This window comes from Macrotis lagotis, chromosome 7 (assembly GCF_037893015.1).
Source record: "Macrotis lagotis isolate mMagLag1 chromosome 7, bilby.v1.9.chrom.fasta, whole genome shotgun sequence".
Classification (NCBI taxonomy): domain Eukaryota; kingdom Metazoa; phylum Chordata; class Mammalia; order Peramelemorphia; family Peramelidae; genus Macrotis; species Macrotis lagotis.
The window spans coordinates 190,034,823-190,056,839 of NC_133664.1; the positions used below are offsets into that span (position 1 = coordinate 190,034,823).

The window sequence follows — 22,017 nt, forward strand, 5'->3', positions numbered from 1 at the left end:
CCTTATTTTCTTCTCCACTATTAAAGTTCTTTGTATGTACCTCATTTATGTGAGAAAAAATGTCCTCATTCTATCTACATGAGAAAAATGTTCTGCATATAAGAGGGGTATGGTACAGTAGAAAGCTAGAAAACCCATGGGAGACTCTTAGCCACAGTGCAGCTCAGGACCAGGCTCAGCAAACCAGTGGTTCAGCAGGACAGCAGTAGGGTCTCAACCCCAGCTCAGAAGGCAAAGTTCAAACCCTGGGAGCATTGGTGTAGCAGGTGGGACTTGGTTGGGCTGCCCTAAGGGAAAGAACAGATCACCAACTCCTAAAATACCATGGGTAAGTAGTAAACCAGAGACCAGACTCCTGAACCCAGCACAAAAAGCTTGGGACTATGTCCCTTTGTCCCCAAAACAGAGATCAATTATCAAAATGAGCAAAAATAAATAGGACTTATCATAAAAAACTACTATTTTGATAGGGATGATAAAACATTCATCTCATAAGAAAACAGTGAAAAACACCTACATAGGAAACCTCAAAAGGTATTTTTTAATTGTTATACAAAAAAGACCTCTTGGAAGAGCTCCAGAAAGATTTTAAAAACCAAAAAAGAGAGGAAGAAAAGTGTAGAAAAGAAATGAGAGTCATGCAAGAGAATTATAAAAAAAATTGCTGAAAAATTTTACAAAGAAATTTGGTCAAATGGAAAAAAGAAATTAACTCCTTTAAAAGTAAAATGACCCAATTGGAACAGGAAACACAAAAGCTAACTGAAGAAAGCAAAACCCTAAAAATTTGAGATGAAGAAACTCTGAGTCTCTATGACACTCCAAGATTCCACCAAACAACACCAATGGGCTTTTTAAAAAAAATCGAAAATGTAAAGTATCTCTTAGGGAAAATGACCAACCTGGAAAAAAGATCCAAGAGAAATAATTTACAAATTATTAGTTGACCTGAAAGCCATGATCTGAAAAACAGTCTGGACAATGTTATGCAGGAAATTATCACGGGAAGCTGCTCTAATATCCTAGAAGATCCCAAAATAAAAACTGATCTACTGTGAATAATATTATTCTCAGCACTACAATTATCCAACAAAATTCTGAGGGACTAATGATGGCAGGTACTATCCATCTCCAGAGAAAGAATTGATGGAGTCTGAATGCAGATACTTTCCTTATTTTCTTTTTTTGGCCTGTGTTTTCTTTCAGAGCATAACTTACATGGAAATGTGCTTTTCAAAAATAGACATGTATAATAATCAATGTCAAATTGCTGCTTTATCAATGGGGAAGAGGAGGGAGAATTTGGAACTCAAAATTTGAAAAAATTTTAAAATTGTTTTTATATGTAATTTAGAAAAATTAAATTCACATCCATGCCCCATATCTATGTAAATTCCTTTTAACTGCTCTAATAATGTATTTATCTTCCCATATGGGAATGTAAAGAGTTTAACTTTACTGAGATCCATTTATCCCTTAGTACTAAACCCTACCCCTTTAATGTGAAAATCACTAAATTTTGTGTGATCTTGACTATGGTACAATATTTTGAATTTTTTTCTGTCTGCTAGCAATATTTTCTCCTTTATGTGGAATTATATTATTCCTGAAAGCTTTCACTTTGGTATCTGAGTTCTTTCGTGAATTTTTGTGCCTCATTTGTCATTAGTTTAATTTTGTTTTGTTTTGTTTTGTTTTTGCAAGGCAATGGGGTTAAGTGGCTTGCCCAAGGTCACACAGCTAGGTAATTTTAAGTATCTGAGGCCAGATTTTAACTCAGATACTCCTGACTCCAGGGCCAGTGCTCTATCCACTGCCCAACCCAGCTGCCCCCTAATTCTATTTTTTAATGTGATATATTTTTTTTCAGTATTTTTGTGCCTTTTTTAATCAAGCTATTAATTTTCATTACATAATTTTCTTGCAACATTTCTCATTTATTTTCCAAATTTTTCCCTCTTTCATTCTTACCTTTTATTCTTTTAGGAACTCTTGTTGGGCTTGGGACCAATTAGCAATTTTCTTTCAGGGTTTTTTGGCAGTTTTTATATGGCTTATTCTGGATTTTTACTTTTTTCTTCGTTGCTACCATTTTTTTGCTTTTTATGGACAAATATTTGTTATTATTGCTGTTGAATGCTCACTTTTCCCAATCTATTTCTTCACATTGAACTTTACTTCAGCCTTTTTTCATGCTGCTATTTTTAGAAGTATCTCAGGGATCTACAAATTGTCCCTGTTTCCTTTCAACTGTTCTATTCACATCTTATACACCTTTCAAGCTCCACATCAAGATGAGGAAAAATTAAGTGCAACCATTTTTCCCAATAATTTCTCTCAAATTCCCCCTCCAAACAATTTTAAAATAATGCCAAACAACTTTAAAATAATACCTTCAATCAAACTTTTGTGGCAGCAGAGCTAAGAAAAGGTCAGACGAAGCCATTTATGCAGCCTAACACAACTAAGGAGGTTGTCAGGAGAAATTTGTGACACTAGGGTGAAGACCTGTCTAGAATCCACTCATTCTGTAGCAGCAAAAGCAGTTTCAACAGCAGCAGTAGGTTCAGAAAGTCTCAACCCAGACAAGGTATGGGGCAGATAACTGCACAGAAAAAAATAATTACAGAAGAACCTTTATTGACACTGGGTACAGCCACCACTAATTGTCAATTCCTATAGTCCAAATGAAGTTTTGGGTCATGGTTCTAAGAAAGGGGAACACTAGGGATTGGTCACAAGAAAGCAAAGTCTCTTGTCAAAATTCCAAAACAGGAATACCAGCAGTTGTGTCTGCAGAGGTTTAGGTCAAGTTTAGCAATCTACAATTAATAAAAATCATTATCAGGAAAAAAATAGAAAACAGAAAAATAGAAAAGTTGGTGTCTGTCAGATTAATAATAATAATACAAAAGAAAAATTTTTTTAAATCATCTGAAAGTTATTTTGGCATTGTGGAAAAAAACCAGTAATAGATAGTAATCAAATCCCCATTTAATTCTGGACTTAGTTATAGTTCAAATAAACAGAATTTATTTCATCAATAAGGCAGAAAAGAGTCATGGATAATTAAGAATAACAACAACTAACATTTATATAGCCTGCTTAAGATTTACGAAACCCTGTACATATCTTCTCATTTGAGCCTTAAAACAGTTCTGTGAAGTAGGTAAAATTATTATCCCTCTTTTATAGATGAAGTAACCAAGACTAAGAGAGTTTCAGGGATTAGTACAGGATTATTTTATTTTGCAAGAAGGCTAAGATTTGAGCTCAACTCTTTCTAAGTCCATTTCTCTATACCAATGGGCTAAATCCAAATATACCACACCACCTAGCTGCCTTTGGAGTAAAAACAACCTGGGTTCAAGTCCTTGTTTATTAAAACATACAAGCTATGAGTTCAGGAGAGGAGATGTGATTGAATGGTTAGGGCACTGACTTGGAGTCAGGAAGACTTGGGTTTGAATTCCATCTCAGATAGTCACTATCCTACAGTGTGACTATGGGTAAATATCTTAACCTTTCTAAATTTCATCTCTCACATGGGAATAACAATAGCATCTACCCCCTCAGGATTATTGTGAGGCTTAAATTAAATACATAAAGACCTTTGCAACCCTAAAGTTCTATGTATTACCATGATTATCATGTTCAAGGAATTGAATTCAGTGTCTCCAGAAAAGTTTCTAAGACTTTAAATTATAGATAAATTACTTTCAACAATTAGCTGGGGCAGTGGATGGAAATCAAAAAGACCTGACTTTAATCCTGCCTCAGATACTTGTATATTGATGGGTTAATCTTTCTCTAATGCAGTTTCTTCTTCTGTAAAACAACAGAACAGGATTCCTTGGTTTATCAAATCTCTTTTAGATCCTAATCTATGACCTTATCATCAGTGTCATAATTGGTTGAGATAACTTCTCACCTTGATAAAATCATAACTACATATACCCAAACATACTTAACCAGGTTTGTAACATTGAAATCTCCATAATTATCACAATATATATCATCCATTCTATTCCTTTCATGATCATTAATTTATGTGCTATCAGAAAGATCATAATCAATGTATCACTAAACAATTAAGTGCTTGAAATTTTGATTCACTAGTGGTGACTTGCCCCTTTGTGGGGCCTGATTTCAAAGTACCATTTAAAAAAAACATTCTAAAGCTTTTCTCATAATTACAAAATGTTCAACAATCCAGGCAATGGTGATTAAATCTTGAATTCCTTGGAGACATTGAAATGACCATTTGCTAAGCTGCAATTATGTGCATATAAACCTTTGGCCATTGTGAATAAAGCTTGGAAATATGGGACCATGTGGTAGGCAAGAAAGATAAAACTTTCCCATGACCTAAAGGGACTTTACAAAATAACCACAGATGTTTCATACCAGAAAAGCTGGAAAAATTGTATGAAGGGCTGTGAAAATCTTAGCTTGGGGGGGGGAGGGGGGTAAGGAAGAAGAGTGACAGTGGGAGAGGAAACAAATAAATACAAGTTAAATAAAAGTTAAAAGTCAAATTTTCAGAATAAGTCTGTCTGGTTTTCACGTGCAGGCTGCCTATATCATAAAGGCCTAGTCAGAAGATAAGACTCAAAAGAGAAAACAAATATTGCACTGTAATGTCCATTGTCCATGAAAGTAACTCCTTTGCTTTCAATGCACTGATAAAAGCATTATTTTTGATATTATTTTGAACCATTTTATAGAGAGGTAATGAAATCAACTTGGAAAAGCCCTGTGAGAATCAGGATACCAGGAAACTGGCTGTTTCAATGATGAACTGTGTGAACAAGAAAATGTAATGATCTTCAAGTTTCCTTATTTCCTTATCTGCAATTTGGGGGTAATAGAACAAGCTGGGAAAATCCCCAGGATGCCAATGAACTATAGTGGAATTTTCACCCAAAATATAAAAAGACTAAACATTTTAGAGTTGGAAGAGAATGACGGATCTCTCCTTTCAAAGGAGGAAACCAAAGTCCAGAGAAATTTAATTTAAGCACTTCCTTTGCAGAAGAGGAAAGTGAACTGAGAAGTGAAAGGACTTAGTAGTCTCAAGTTTCTGGGCAAAAATAAAAACCTCCCGAGGCTGGCCCTGAATTCTTCCCAGTATTTAACTCTAATTTATCTTCATGACCTTTTTTCATATTATCCTCTTTTTCTTTACCACTGACCCTTAGTTTCCCTGATTTCCTTCAAAATTCAGCTAAAATCCTATTTTCTACCAAAAAAAAGCCTTTCCTGGTCTCCCCCTTGTACTTGCTGCCAATCTCCTCCCTCTAAATTATTTTTCCATCTACTCTTTCTATATCTTGTATGTGCATAGTTATTTGGATATTTTCTTCTACCTATAATGTGGTAGACCGTAGTAACTCTGCCTCTCTCTATCAGTCTGCCTCCGTCTGTTTCTGTCTCTATCTCTCTGTCTCACTTCATTTTTCTTGATGTTTCACTATCAGGGAGAGGGGTTATGTTTACTTTCACAAAAAGATTATTGTAGCAATGTGAAAATAAATAACTCAAAAAAACTGGACTTCTCGTCAGGATAGCACCATGGAATAAGCAATTACACATGAAATGAAAGTTATTGAAGAGAGAGTGGAGAAAATCAATAGCTTAGAACAGATGGTATGCTTTAACCCACAAATGGAGCCTCTGAAAATCAGAATGGATCAAACAGAAGTTGTTGACACCTGCAACAATAGGGAAATATTTGAGTAAAATTTAAAAAACTGGAAAAATTAAAGAAAATATATTTGTTATTATAAACTAAAATACAGGAAAATAAATTAAGAAGAAATGTTCTAAGAATCAATTCAAGACTTGAGATCCATGATAAAAAAAGATAATATTTCAAGAAATCATAAGTCAAACGTGCTCAAAACTATTAGACAGAAAGGGTAAAATAAAAATTAAAAGGATCTACCAATCTCCTCTGGGAAAAAAGGGAGAAACTCTCAGGAATGTCAGAAGTAAAATCTAGAACTCCTAAGTCAAACAAAAAAATAATGCAAGAACATGGGGGGGGGATCAATTTTCATGGAACCACAGAAAAATAAATGTAGTCTGAATACCTAAGCCAGGAAGAGACAAAGCAGTGAAACAAAACCATCCCTGAAAAAAACTATTAAATATAATTTATATATATATATATATATATATATCACATTACATATAATTATATATTAAATAATAATTATACAAAAAATTATATATTATTTATAAAAATAAATATAGAGTGAATATAATCAAAGAAGCTAGAGCAACATATTAAAAAGATTATACATTATGACCTCATTAAATTTTTGTCAGGAATGCAAGGTTGATTCAACTGTAGAGAAATTCCAAAAACAATTTGACATCGGATTAGCAAAAATAAAGTAATTTTATCAGCATATACAGAAAAAAAATTTTGAGAAAACAAAATACTCATTTCTGTTTTAAAAACATGAAAAGTATATTATATGTAATGCAGAAATACGGAAAGGCCTTTCAATAAAATCAGGAATAACGCAAGGATGCAAATTAACATCACAATTATATAGTATAGTTTTGGAAATGTTAGGTTTAACTAAGGAAAAGAAAATGTGGGAGAACAAAATATCACTTTCTGATGATAATTTGATGGTCTAAGAGAATTCTAGAGGTCAAATTTAAAAATGTAACTGAGGGGAGGCTAGGTGGCACAGTGGATAAAGCACAGGCCCTGGAGTCAGGAGTACCTGGATTCAAATCCAGTCTCAGACACTTAATAATTACCTAGCTGTGTGGCCTTGGGCAAGTCACTTAACCCCACTTGCCTTACAAAAACACCTTAAAAAAATAAAAATGTAACTGAAGAAGTGGGATATAATTCACAACCACATAAATCACACATTTTTCTATATGTTAACAATTAAATCCTGCATGAAAGGGAGAAAAAAATTCACTCAAAGTACTTAAGAACATATAAAATGTTTGGGAGTCTGCCTATTATGATAACAATCATAAAAATACAACTACATAACAATCTTTACAGAAATATAGATAGTACCTATATTAATTTATTTATTCCGTGGCATACCTAATAAATTACCAGTTACTTTATAGCTGTAGAAAATATCCATCTAGGGAAACAGAAGGTCAAGGAATCTGGAGGAAAATGATGATGATAATGATGATGATTATGATGATATTGATGATGATGATGACTACGACAAACAAATCTAAACTTGGGAAGAAAGGAACCCAGAAATGTCAAATCTGAAATTAGTATACAAAGCAGTAATCTAATAGTAAACTATTTAGTACCGGTTACAAAACCAAAAGCCAATCAGTGAAACAAATTAAACACATAATATATGAAAGCAGAGAAACAGAATAGCAAAGCGTTCAATAAAGTCAAAAGAATAACTCTTGGGATAATGACTACTCTCGTGGATAAAACAAAACAGAAACTAAAAAAAAAAAAATAGCAAAACAAAAACTCCTGGACAAAGAGGAGAGCAGTCTGGCAAAAATAAGGTCTACACCTACAACTAGCCCATAGACCACTATCAAGTCCAAATAGAGACATGATTTGAAAGGTCACATCAGGTAGTCGTGGCAACGAGCTGCGCGGCAGCAAGCGCGGGTCTGACCTCAGGTAAGGTTGGGGAGAGTCCAGAGGCCAGCACACAAGGAAAATCCGGCTCAACTTGGCCTGGTCCTTTTCGTGTCCGCCTGCGGGGTCGCGGGGCAGGCGACCGCGACTGAATTAGCGGGCTTCCAGCCGCCCGTTAAAGCAGGCTGTTCCATCTCCTAGCTCGGAGCCTTTGTCCAGGTCAGTCCTCCCTCTCTCCCATCGGCACCATGGGCCCCAGCAGCCTGCACATCCCACTGCAGTTCAACAAGAAACTCCCTGCACTCCCAGAAAATCTGGAGGTCAGGTTTGCTGGCCAGCATCTGACTGACATTGAGAAACTGAAGCCCTCAGAGACCCCCGGTGACCTGGGTCCTCTTGATAGGCCTGGATTCCAGACCCCCGCTCCCCTTTCAGTCATCCCTGAAGAAAAGGAAAATCTGGTCAAAAGAGACGTCAAGAGAAAGAAACTCGAAGAGCTTGCGAGAGCACGTTATCCTCAAGATCAGCCCCAAGTCCTTCTGAAGCCTGTAAAGAGAAAGAATAAACTGATTGATTTCCGGTCCAATGAGAACAAATCAAAAGTTCCGGGCCTCTTCCCTGTCAGTCAGCTCTCCTCCGATGATGAGGAGGTCAGCCCCGGGATCAAACTCTATCTTCACCCTACTCTAGAGAGGTCCTTTAGCGCTCGGTCGCGTCCAATGACCACGGAAGATCCAGGCCTTAAAACTTTTTCCAAGGCAGCTGAATCTCCGAGCATGCTAGAACTCCGACGCCTAGAAAAAGAACTGAGTGGCTGTATTCAGAAAATCGAAGGAGTGGCCACCATAGATAGAATTGAGGAAGGTCTTGACCAAGTCGAAGCAGAGGAAAGCTGCATCACGAGGAAAGAGCAGGCTGTCCGCACAACTCTGGTACTCTATGGTCTCCTGGAGCAGGTAAAGGAAATCCAAGAAGATCTGGATAAATTAAATCCATTTAAAATTAAGAACGCTACAAATGAGTTGGATTTACTCCTGGAAAGGACACAGTCACTCAGAAACAAAAGGAGAGACTTCCCTAAAATTCAAAGCCAGCTTCCACAGAGTTTCCCAGGGGGCTTAGAGAGCACCTCTCTCACACCAATAGGGAAAGAAAAGAAGTCCTATGTAATAAAAGATAAACTCCCCCAGGAAGGGAGAAGGCCTGTTGTGAGAAAGTTTCCCGAAGAAAAGCAACAATGTTCTTCAATGTTTCCCCTGCTCCAGATGTTGAATGATGAGCTGGGGGTCCAATATGGAAAAAACTCTTCTTCCATTGTCAAAATAAAACCAACTTCAACTAAAGCAAAAACCATGAAAAAGCAGCTTCTGACCCCTAATGGGCCCCTCCCAAGGCGAAATATTAGAAAATCTATGAAATCACAGCAAATATAAATTGGTCCTAGAGTTCAGGACAGGCATGCCTCCTGTCTGACAAAGCAGGACATAACTACACTCTGGGCCCCAGGAATCAGAATATTGGAAAGGACCAAAGTCCAGGTTTCCTGGTGTCATTCTGCTATCAAATCCTGCTGTCAGCAAGGATGAGTGCTTCATTTCCCTGAGCCTACTTTCCCATGGATTAAGGGAGTCTTGCTGACTCTCAACTGATACTACTCTTGTCCTTGTTGGATTTATTCATTAAGCACAAATGGCAGTGGTATCTAGAGGCTTGGGAGGCTGAAGCATTTGAGTCTCCTCAGTAGTACAGGGGTCATTTGATTTTAATGAACATTGCACACCTACGGATGGCAAGACCGCTTGAATCTTTCATAAATCACAATTGTTGGATTATGTGAGGCAGAATAATAAACATAGGCTCTCAATTTGCTTTATCCAAATTCATTTCCAGATGGATTGCCAAGATTCCCACCCACCCACCCACCCAATGCATCATTTATTACTTTAAAATGTTTTATTTTCTCTTAGCCCCTGCCACTATGAAAATAGAAAACTAAAAAAAAAATCCTTTTAACAAATATATACAATTGAGCAAAACAGTCTCTAAACTGGTTATGTCCCCCAAATGAGTAGCAGGAAGTGGGCAATTCACTTCATTGGGAGTCCTCTGTAGTCATAGTGGGCAATTACTGCATTGACCTGAGCTCTTTAGTTTTTCAAAGTAGTTAGTTTTTAATCTTGATGCTCTAATATAAATTGTCTTCCTGGTTCTGCTTACTACCTTTATTTCAAGTCATACATGTCCTTCCCATGTTTTTGTGAAACTACCTCCATCATTTTTTACAATGAAATAGATTTCCATTACATTCATATACCACACCATGTCTAGTCATTCCCTAATCGATGAGTACTTCCTCAATTTCCAGTTATTTGACATCATAAAAAAGGCTGCCTTAAAAAACAGATTAGAGGAAGAAAGGAGATACTTTCCCCAAGTATGAATAGAAGAAATCATAGTCAAGGAAGAGGATCACAGAAGATAAAGTGGACAATTTTGATTATTTAAAATTGAAAAGCTTCTGCAGGATCAAAAGTAGTTAAAGTTAAAAGAGAAACAATTAACTGGAAAACATCATTGAAGCTAGTTTCATTGAGAAAGGTCGACTATCCCAAGATATATAAGGAACTGCTATTGTTACATAAGAACAAAAGTAATTCCTTCATAAATTGTCAAAGGAAATGACTTAGACTACCAAGAAAATCCAGGTAACCATCCACCAGATGACTGGGATTGCGTATTTGATTCTGGGAGTAGAGTTTATGCAGAAGATGAAGAAGAAATTTAGCCAACATAAGGAACTGTAAGAAGAAAATCTAAGAAATTGTACTTCAGAGGGGACTTTCAGAAGTGAGTTTGAGATTTTGGAAGCAGAAAAGTTTTGAGTGATATTGAGGTCCAAAATCTGACCATATATATATATATATATATATATATGACTTAAATGAACATGAAAGTCATTGGAATGAGGAAATGTGGATTCAGAATGTTAGAGACATCATAAATATGGATGTCAATTTATGAGTTCCAAACTCTGTTATGAGAACCAAGGACTGGAGTCATTAAGAAGTGTAGATAGGCCCTCCTGAAAATTGGATGACTCCAATGATGGGGACAGTGAACAGTATGAAAGAAAAAGGTAAGCTATACTGGAAAGAGGACATGGAGTGATGAAGACTTGGGTTCACATCCTATGTTTAGCTATAGAACCCTAAGTAATGCACAACTGTTAAACCTCATTTTCCTCATCTGCAAAAATAGGATAATAATAATAATAATAATAATAACCTCTTCACAGGGTTTTTATAAGCATCAAATGTATGTTGATCATGATGCAAGTTTAACTATTACTATTATCTTCAATTAATAAACATTTAAGCACATGCTTCTAATTTTTTCCACAAAAAACAGATTCGAGAAAAAGTTGCTACCCTGTTATTTCTATATTTATTTTTTTTGAATAATAACAGCATTAAGATAAAAGCTGTGTACATTCTGTGCACTCAGTGAAAACATTCTCATTATAACCCCAATAACAGGCAAATTAAAGGAATGATATTTAAAGACATCCCACATAATTTTGATTTCCTAGCTCTGTATAATTACAAAAGCATTATCTTCCATATTCCATATTCCATATGGAAATTATGACCAATTGAATCCTCAATTGTTAGTGACCTCCATGAAAAAGACTTGAATTGATTGTAGAGATACTTCAATAGAAGCCCTCAATATAGTGACAGATAAATTTTTTGAAAAATTGATAGGAGTCCTGGAGAACCAATTATATAGGAAATCCAATTGGATTTTCACGTCCAAAATACCCAGAGATCATTCTCATTCTCCTAGGTTTGAGGAGTTCCCAACTCTCTCAGTTGAGTTCATTTACTCTTGTGCATTTTAAATTATATTTTATACTTTGATTTCTGTTTGGTTCCTGCTTAAATAAAAAGAATTACTTGCTAATTATTATCCATGGTGGTGTTTCTCTATATCCAGCATTTTATAGACAAGGCTTAAGTTGATGATTGTAAATTATGATCTACCCTTCCCCTTGAAAGCAATAAGGGAAACAAACTTTCTCAACTTAGATTTTTTTTTGAGGGGTGGTAGACAAAAACAACTCTAACCTAATCTCTTGTAGACTGAAAGAAAGATCACACTGCCTATATGAACTCTTTATGAACCTCCCTCCCTCTTAGTCTCTCAATCTACTGACAGTATAGACCCAGACCTCTGGCCATCCTACACAACAGTGGGTCTAATCCTGTGTCACCCATGAACTGAATCGTTCAAATATTTAGACAACATACATGAACTGGGAAAACATCATTGAAGCTAGTTTCTAGTAATTGATCTAGATATGTAAGATCAAAGCCATTTCTCAGTAAATAAGGGGTCAAAGGAAATGAATAAGCAATTGTGAAAAGAAGAATTCAGTCTACAGCCATATGAAGTTTATGCTGCAGATCAAAAATAAATTTAACAAATCAGGGGCATGGTCCACTAATGATATCTCTCTCTCTCTCTCTCTCTCTCTCTCTCTCTCTCTCTCTCTCTCTCTCTCTCTCTCTCACACACACACACACACACACACACACACACACACACACACACACACAAACACACACACACTACATGGGGGCAGCGAGGTAGATCAGAGGATAGAGCACCAGTCCTATAGTCAAGAAGACCTGAATTCAAACTAAGTCACTTAACATTGTTTGCCTCAGTTCCTCTTCTGTAAAATGAGCCAGAGAAGGAAATGGCAAACCACTCTATTATTTCCACCAAGAAAACACCAAATGCAGTCACAAAAACTTGGATTTGACTGAAACTACTGACCTGCCCCCACAACACCTGAGTCTTTTTCTCATACCTAAAGACCTCTCCAGATCATACTTATCCTTAAAAAAAAAAACAGGCAAACTTGTCTTTGGTATCACTTCAAACTGCCCTCCTTCACATTTCATAGTCACACTCCTAGAAAGAGTGATTTACATTCATTGTTTTAATTTTCTCTCTCCCGTTCATCTATTTTTTTAATTCTGAACTAAATACCAAATTAAATGGACATTTCTCTATACAAAGTACGTCACAAAAGGAGGATTTTAAGTGAAAAGGCACATTTCCATTGTATACCCCCCCACACACACACACATAGAAATTCAATATATATAAAAATATATAACAAATCTAAAAGTTTTAGATTTGAATGCCAATTTTTCTGGATTTATGTTTCTTCTGTGTGTGTATTTAAATACTTCACAATTGTCCTTTCTTTCTTACATATTTTGGGTAACTCATTCATTCCCTAGCCCCATTTTCCTTCTCCCATATCCCCAAATTAAAAAATAAAATGAAAACCCTTTAACACATAAACATAGCTAAGCAAAATAAAGTTCCCTATGATTGCATATGAGAATATATATTATATTCTATACCTTGAGTCCATCACTTCCCTCTCAGTGGCATATTCTGGAATTATAGTTAGCCATTGCATTAAACAGAGTCCTTAAGTCTTTCTAAGTTATTTTTCTTTACAATATTGTTAATATTATATAAACTTATTATTCTGCACTACTTCATACAGGTCTCCTCAAGTTTCTCAAGTTTTTATGAAACAGTCCCTTTTTTCATGTTTTATGATCTATTCCTTTACATTCATATACCATGTTTACTCAATGTATGGACCTTCCAGTTTTTTTGCTATAACAAAAGAACTGTAAATATGTGTATAATATTTTCACATACATTATACACATCTATATGTATGCATATATGTGTATTTATGCCTTTTCTCTTTTGAAACAATCTCTCTCTGGGGGTATAGGTTTAATAGTGGTAGTGTTGTATCAAAGGCTATGCATAATCAAACTACTTCGGGGGCATAAGTTTAAATTGCTTTCCACAATGGTTAAATCAATTCATAGTTCCACGAACACTCACTTTTTATCCCCTTGCAGTCTAGCTTCTTATCCTACCACTTGACTAGAATTCTTCTGCTCGAAGTTAATAATGATCTCTTTACTGCTAAGTAGCTTTTGACAGTTTTTATCCTACTTGATTTTAGTACAATTTCTAAAAAAGCAAAACTATTAATTCCCTTCCCTTTCTTTCTCCTTGATTTTCATGAAACTGCTGTCTTGGTTTCATTCCCATCATATCTTTCCTACTTTGCAGTATCCTTTGCTTTACCATCATCTATTTTCAATACATTAGCCAATTACCCAATTAAATATCAAAACTCTTGAGTTCTGTTCTTTCTATGCGATATTTTTTAATGACCTCATCAATTCCCATGGGTTTTATTATCATCTTTATGCAGATGACTACCAAATCCAACCTTCATGTCTCTACTGAACTTTGGTCTTACACTGCCAGCTACTTCTAACTAAATATGCCCCCATTGATATCACAAATTCATCCCTTTTCCATACTTCCCAGTTGAATGCATGCAAATTGAAACTGCAAAGGAATAAATATATTTAAATTTCATGCTCTTTATAATCTGACTTCTACTTACCTTTCCAAGCAAATTTTATATTCCCCTCTTCAGGCCCTCTTATTTCTAATCAAACTAGCCTCCTTTTTGTTCCATATCTTTGCCCAAGCTGAAATGTACTTCCTGAGTTCAGTCTCTTATAATCAAAAGGTTCAAAGGTTAACCCCTTCAGCCCTGCCTGATTTTCTCCAATTAGTGTTCTTCCTTCTGAAATTACTTACCATTTATTTGTGGGCAGCTAGATGGCTCAGTGAATAGAGTACTTGCCTTGGAGTGAAGAGGATGGGAATTCAGATAGTTGACACTTACTAGCTGTGCAACCTTGGGCAAGTCACTTAATCCTGACTGAGGGCCATCTCCAGTCATTCTGATTCATATCTGGTCACTAGACTCAGATAGCTCTGGAAGAAAAATTGAGACTGGTGACTTTGCACAGCAGCTCCTTACTCAAATCTTATTCATGTACTTGTCATAGCAAGTACCTGCCTGATGTCATGGCCTTCTTTGAGAAAGAACAAACATCATCACCATTTATTTACTTGGGTCTCTCAGTAGAATGTAATATTCTCGATGGCAAACAATCCTTTGTTTTTTCTTTAGATTTCCATCATAGAGTCTTGAACCCAGCAGTTATTTAATTAATGTAACCTAGGCCCCTGTTGCTTACTGTCTGAAGGCTAAGAGTGATAGATATTACTCCTACCCCTAGGATTTTCTGGTACATTTAAGAGGATTGTGGAGGAGGTGTCTAGGTTTTATGCTAGTAGGCTCAACCCCCACCAACAGTGTCCCCTGAAGTATAAAGAAGTAAGAGCTCTGCACCCCAGTTCCATTCTAACGCACAGCTGGATTAATTTTTACATGGAAAATTTGCTTCAGAGTGACCTTGAATCAGAACTGTACTTTAGGAAAGCCAATTTGGCAGGTGTGAGGAGAATGGGATGGACAAAAGTGTAAGAGAGAGAGATAGGGTCCCGAGCTAGGGCTGAGGGAGCCTAGTTAAGAAAAAAAAAGAAAATTTGCTTCAGAAATTATAATCATAAATATACAAATTTACTCCTCCAAAATGTTGGAGGAATTATTCTCCTAACCACACTCTGCCTCGTTCTCTCTCCACCCCTGGAAACTCCCCTCCACACACACCTTAAACCATCTCAGTCTCTAAGGAAGAGAAAGACATTAGGTTCATATCTTAGTTTGGTTCCTATAAAATACAGACCTAGTTCCAAATACAAAACCTCCAAGGATTTGAATCCTAGGCATGCTAGCTTTTCAGGCTTCCCTGACAGGCTGGATCCCACCTCATAATACTGGCTCCAAGGTCATGACTCTCTCCTGGTCCTATGGGAATCACTTCTAGCACCTGAAACTGAGGAGGGCAAATACAGAACAGAAACAAAACTTCTAGGTCTGTTTCTCAGAGTTGGAGTAAAATAAGGAGAGCAGGAGAAGAAAGTTCTTTCCATCTCATTGGTGTAATTCATCCCATCTTGTGTGTGAATCTGAACTTTCAGAGAGCAGTGGAAAATTAGAATGAAGGGTTCAGTCTTGCCAGTTTTAAAGATGCAGACAGCCAATCAAAGGAGGTTATTCCTATCTATTAGATAGGTCACATGTCAGGCAAAGTGGATATGCTCAAAAGACACCTGAGTGGAATCTCCATGATACAAAAATGAGGCACTTCCAGAAAAGTCCAGATTATATAGGTGTTGAATTAAATTAAATCCTTTGTTTCAACTTGTGTCCAACTTTCTAAACAAAGACTGTACTGAAACCCAAACTGTTATTCCTATTTCCCTCCTCAAATGATGCAAACTTCTCTTTGTATGGTTATCTATCCAATACACTGTAAGATCTTTAAGTCCATGGACTGGTTATTTTTTTTCTCTGTATCCTCAGCATCTAGCCCAATACCTTGCTAGTAGGTGTTTCATGTTTCTAAGTTAAATTGAAATAAACTAATAACTGCCTGACATAACTATCAATATCTATGTGGAACAACTTCCCTAGTAAAAAACTAAGTACAAATTACCTGTCTTATTTTGAGGATTTTTTTTATTATTTTGGAATCAAAATGAAACGTTACCTATTTATGCAACTCTGATTAAACAAACAGTTGAATTCACTGTATTCCAAATCTGATTGAAATTTTCTTTATTGATGTTGATTTTCCAGAAGAAAATATGTTGGATTGATGGTATCGAAGATCATCTATGACCCTTCAGTTTATTGACTTATTTCTAGTTTCTGAATCCCAGGGAAATGAGAAAAGAAATGATCTTCTTTGAAGTCAATAAGAAAAAGAATAGCTCCAAGGAAGTGTAGCATCAGATGAGAAAACAAGTACTATGAGAAGAAATAAGGAATAGTTTAATGCATCTATAACTACTGAATGAACAATTTGTACCCTATCCTGAGAGGTGACAGAGATGAATTTGAGAGACAGGAAATTATAAAAAAGTAGAAATAATTTTTTGGATTATTAATAATGTTATTGCTCAACTAGACATCCAGATATTTTTATTCTGAAATTTAAAGTAAAATAAGTGTGAATTCTCTTCTCATCCCAAATTACTGAGAATCAGTCTTAAATCTGTTTCAGTCACTAACAAGTTCTATGACTTTAGTCAAATTTAATCTCTCTGAGCTTCAGTTCTCTTTACTCAGGAAAAAAAGGTGCCATTTAAAAATATCTAGAGAATTTTGCAGAAGACAACATCATATTCATATCCTAAATTAAATATCATACCACAGAATATGTGATGTGGTGTTGTGTGTAAGGGATCTGTGTTCGTACTTTCTTAGGACTACATTGTCATTGAGAAAGCTCTCAGAATTGATTTTAGCAGAAGCCTGTAGGGAACTTGCTGGGGTCCAGCCTCTGCGGAGTCCTTGGAACCTGACAGGAAGGATACAGTCAGTGAAATGAGCTGAGTCAACAAGTGGGTAAAGGCAGGAGCAGGTTGACTGACTTGTCAGCTGCTTGGATTTATTTTTATAGTCTCATAATCATGTATGTTTCAAGCAAGCAAGCTAAGATCATTTCCTTGGTTACAAAAGTGTGCAATTTTCATCATCAATCATATAGTTCATATGGTTACAAGTTTTAATCATGTGATTACAAGTTTAATTAATAATATTAGTTAATTGATTTCTTATTCCTACTCAGACCATGTGATGACCTTAACCTGTCTGTTACCTTATTTATTACTACATTGTATAATTGTTAATTCATTTAAAGTTATTAATTTAAAAATTCTTTTAATGGAAAGTTTTTTATATTTTTTTGTGTAAGTAATGTTTTTAGATACACTTCCTTAACAATCTATAGTGAGGGTCTTTATGCTTGTCCACCCATCCGTTAACTTGTACAATAACCAATTTTTCTTTCAGGCCTTGTTGGTAGAAACCACAGTTTCTGTGACTTTTTTATTCTTTTCCATGAAACTAAGGCTGCTGGAGTTCACATATCGGTCACCTGTACTAACTATTTTCTCACCATGTTTTTCATATATTCCTGTGTATGGTAAGGGGGGCAAAACTATTAATTTCCCTGGAATTCTATCTGACCCATCTTGTATCTGTTTTCCCCGTATATATTCTGACATCTCCTTGGAATTCCCAGTGTTGGGTTTTCCAGAGATTTCATAATGTTGAAGCCTTTTGTATGCCTCAGGGAGAGGCAATCCTGTTAATTTTGGACAGAGTTTACAATGTTTTATTCAAAGAATTTTGCTGAAATCCTTTATAGTCATTCCAGTATTAGTGTGAGTAAATATTGTAATCAATAATAAACCTATAAATATTGGTATGCATGAAATCCCTATATATATTGAAGAAGGAAATGTTGTTCCATCAGGCAGTGTGACTGCCTTGAGTCTTCTTGCTGTGACTGTGTCAAACAGCTTAGAGACCCTGGCTCCCAACAAGAACTCTGAGACAGGGAGGAGGTATTGGGTCTGGAGTCAAGAAAACTCCAGTAGGACTAGTTGTATGACCCTGGGCAAGTCACTTAACCATGTTTGCCTCAGTTTCTTCATTTGAAAAATGAACTGGTGAAGAAAATGGCAAACCACTCCAGTATCTTTGCCACAAAAACTCCCATAATGGTCACAAAGAGTTGGACGTGACTGACAAACAACAAAGCAAGCTTCACAGTAGGTTTATATAAATAACCCAGATACATTTTTGTTGTGTAATTGTGCTTCATTGCCATCTTAGACAAGAAAGTAGAGAAGCAAGAACAAATATTAAAGGAAAGATGAAAAGAAAACAGAAAGAAGAAACAGGGAAGTAAGGAATACAATTGGGGGGTAATAGTTTGTTTCCAGGCTTCACTTCACTCTTCTGGGATTTGCAGATATTGTGATTTTACCCTACTCTCTGAATTCTTTGGATTTGCATCTCCATTGTCTAGTATAGTATCTGGCACACAGTAGACTTTTGGACAGTGATGTGACTAACCTATTGCAGACATCATGACTTTCTCCCTTGCCTGCCAAAGACTTTGGATTTCATATAGTCATGTCCTAACAGCCCTTTGAGATTTTACCCCTCTACAACAGGAACAATGACTGGAGAACCTTGAAGACTCAGTGAAACATAGCCAAGAAATTGAACAAGCCATAAACAAACTACTTAAGAAAAAAATCTCCTGGACCAGATGGATTTACAAGTAAATTCTACCAAAATATAAAGAACAATTAATTCCAATACCTTATAAACTATTTGGAAAAATAGGCAGAGAAGAAATTCTACCAAATTCCTTTTATGACACAATTGGGTTGCTAACCTAAACTGGGAGAAGCCAAAACAGAGAAAGACTATTTTGGACCAATTTCCCTAATGAATATTGACGTAAAAATTTTAAATAAAATATTAGCAAAGAGTTTAAAGCAAGTTATCACCAAGATAATACATGGTGACCAGCTAGGATTTATATCATGAATGCAGAGTTGGTTCAAGATTAGGAAAATAATTAGTATAATTGACCATATCAATAACAAAATTAATAGAAATCTTCATTATCTTAATTGATACTGAAAAGACTTGACAAAATAAAGCATTCATTCCTATTAAAAACAGTAGAGGGGAAGCCAGGTGGTCCTGGCTCTGGAATCAGGAGTTCAAATCTTGCTTCAGACACTTATTCACCTAGCTGTACAATCTTGGACAAGTCACTTAACTCCATTGCCTTGCAAAAGCCACCCCAAAAATGAAAAAAACAGTAGAAAGCACCTGTCTTTTTTCCCTCTCTTTTCTTCTTTGCAGGATGGCTACTTTTTTTCTCTAAGCTAGAACCACATACTCCCAGCCTATGCCATTGGAGCAATATGGTCCCAGTTCCATGTGCCTAGATTTATGTTGATCCAAGCTTTCCTTCTTTCTTGGGCTCCCTGTCCTTTCCTTCTCTCTTTTTTTTTCCTTTAAGGTCTTTCCTTTGTAGTTTCTGAGCTTGTAACTAAATTCTTTCCTAGGTCTATGTTGTCCCTGTGAACTTTTCAGACTTATGAAATAAAACTACTGATCTTTACAACTCCATAGCCAGTCTTGAGGTTTTTTTTTACTTCTATGAACTCTCATCTTTATGGTAACACCACCAATTTCAACATCATCATATTGTCGACCCATGAAGGGATATGAATCTGGCTCTGTACCCTCACGTTTCTAGAAGTAACTTTATTCTGTAAGTACCAAAAAAAAATCTTCAAGCCTAGGATGGAAGATACTTGGATCTAGTGTCTCCTTTGTCTATTATCAGCAAGCTTTTCAAGTTGATTTTAAGGATCAAGCTGAGATACATCCAAATTAAAAATTATGCCTAAAAATTATGCTGGATGGTATCACTGTGAAGTTAGTGTATCATCTAACCAAGGTCAAAACTTTGAAGAGGATATTATTACTTGGTAAGTATTTGAGGCACCTGGTGTTCTATTATGTGAAGTCTCCAGCTCAGTCCTGAATAGAATTGTAGTGGAACTAAGATGTCAGGATAAAAAAGGTTTTCCAGCTCTGGAGTATTTTGATTCAAAAAATGGTGTTCATTTACCAGAAAATCCCAAAAGTGGTCACAATTTTAGCAACATTTCTTACATACTGAATAGAAAAACTGGAAGTTTGCAATTTAACAATATTTCAAAGCTTGATACTGGAGAATATTTTTGTGAAGCTCACAATTCAGTAGGATATTACAAGTGTCCTGGGAAGCAAATACAAGTCAATGACCTCATTCTAAATGGTATCTTAATAGCTCTAATAACTGTGACTTTATTGATTTTATTTGTGGCCTTGGAGCTTGCTCTGCTCAGAAAAAAAAGTTACTTTGCAAAAAGAAAATTATCAAAAGAATAATTCAGACTCTGAAGCTGCTAATATGAGTGAATGTGGTTTCAAGGACACAAAGTCCTTTATAATTTAGAAGATTTCTTACTTTGAGATATACCCAAACCACTTTTTGTTAAACGAAATTATTTAAAAATGATATAAAAAACATCAGAGAGCATAGGAATAAATGTAATCCTTAAAATGATAAACAGTATCTATTTAACTATCAGCAAGCATTCCCATTAAGATCAGGGGTGAAACAAGGATGTCCAGTATCAGCACTATTTTTCAATACTGTACTAGAAATGATAGTTATAGCAATGAGAAGAAAAAGAAATTGAAGGAATTAGAATAGGCAAAGAGGAAACAAAATTCTAACTTTTTTGCAGTTGAAATAATGATATACTTAGAGAATCTGAGAAAATCAACTAAAAACTGCTTGAAACAATCAACAACTTTAGCAACATTGAATGATATAAAAGGAACCTACAAAAATCATTTGCATTTTCTTTATATTTCCAACAAAGTCCAGCAGCAAGAGACAGAAAAAAGAAATTCCGTTTATAATAACTGTTGACAACATGAAGTACTTGGAAGTAAACCTGCCAAGGCAAACCTATGAACACAATTATAAAACATTTTTCACATAAATAAAGTCAGATCTAAACAATTTGAAAAGTATCAATTGCTCATGGTTAGAGCTAACAAATATAATTAAAATGACAATGTTTAAATTAATTCATTTATTCAGTGCCATACCAATCAAGCTACCAAAAAATATTTTAGAGTTAGAATAAATAATAACAAAATTTATCTGAAAGGACAAAGGGTCAAAAATATCAAGGGAATTAATGGGAGGGGGAAAATGCAAAGGAAACTTAGCCATACCAGATCTAAAACTATATTTTAAAATGGCAGTCCTCAAAACTATTTGGTATTGGTTTAAAAATAGAATAGTGGATCAAGGGAATAGAACAGTAAATATCTGTAGTAATTCAGTGTTTGATAAATGCAAAGATTCCAGTTTCTGGGTTAAGAATTCACTAATTGGCAAAAATTACTGGGAAAACTAGAAAATAGTGGCATAAATTAGGTATAGACCATCATCTCACACCCTTTACCAAGTTGGAAATAGGTTCAGTAGATCAAAGAATAGTTTACCTGTCAGATATATGGAGAGAATTTATGATCAGACAAGAGACAGAAAACATTATGATACTCAAAATGGATAATTTCAATTACACTAAATTAAAAGATTTTGCACAAATAAAACCAATGTAACCAAGATTAGAAGAAGAGCAGAATTCTGGGAAACAATTTTTATAGCCTATGTTTCTGATAAAGGCCTCCTTTCTAAAGTATATAATTGATTCAGATTTATAATATAAGTCATTCTCCAATGGATAGATAGTAAAATATTATGAACTGGCAGTTTTGAGATGAAGAAATTAAATCTATCTATAGTTAAATGGAAAAAATGCTCTAAATTACTATTAGAGAAATGAAAATTAAAACAACTCAGAGATTCTACCTCACACCTATCAGACTGACAAAATGGCATGAAAGGGAAATGATAAATGTTGGAGAA

At 35.4% G+C, this 22,017-nt stretch overlaps 1 pseudogene; it reads left to right on the plus strand.

The window, feature by feature from the left end:
- Positions 1–10,708: 10,708 nt before the first annotated feature.
- On the plus strand, positions 10,709–20,523 carry LOC141494223 (junctional adhesion molecule B-like; annotated as a pseudogene).
- The last annotated feature ends 1,494 nt before the right edge of the window (positions 20,524–22,017 follow it).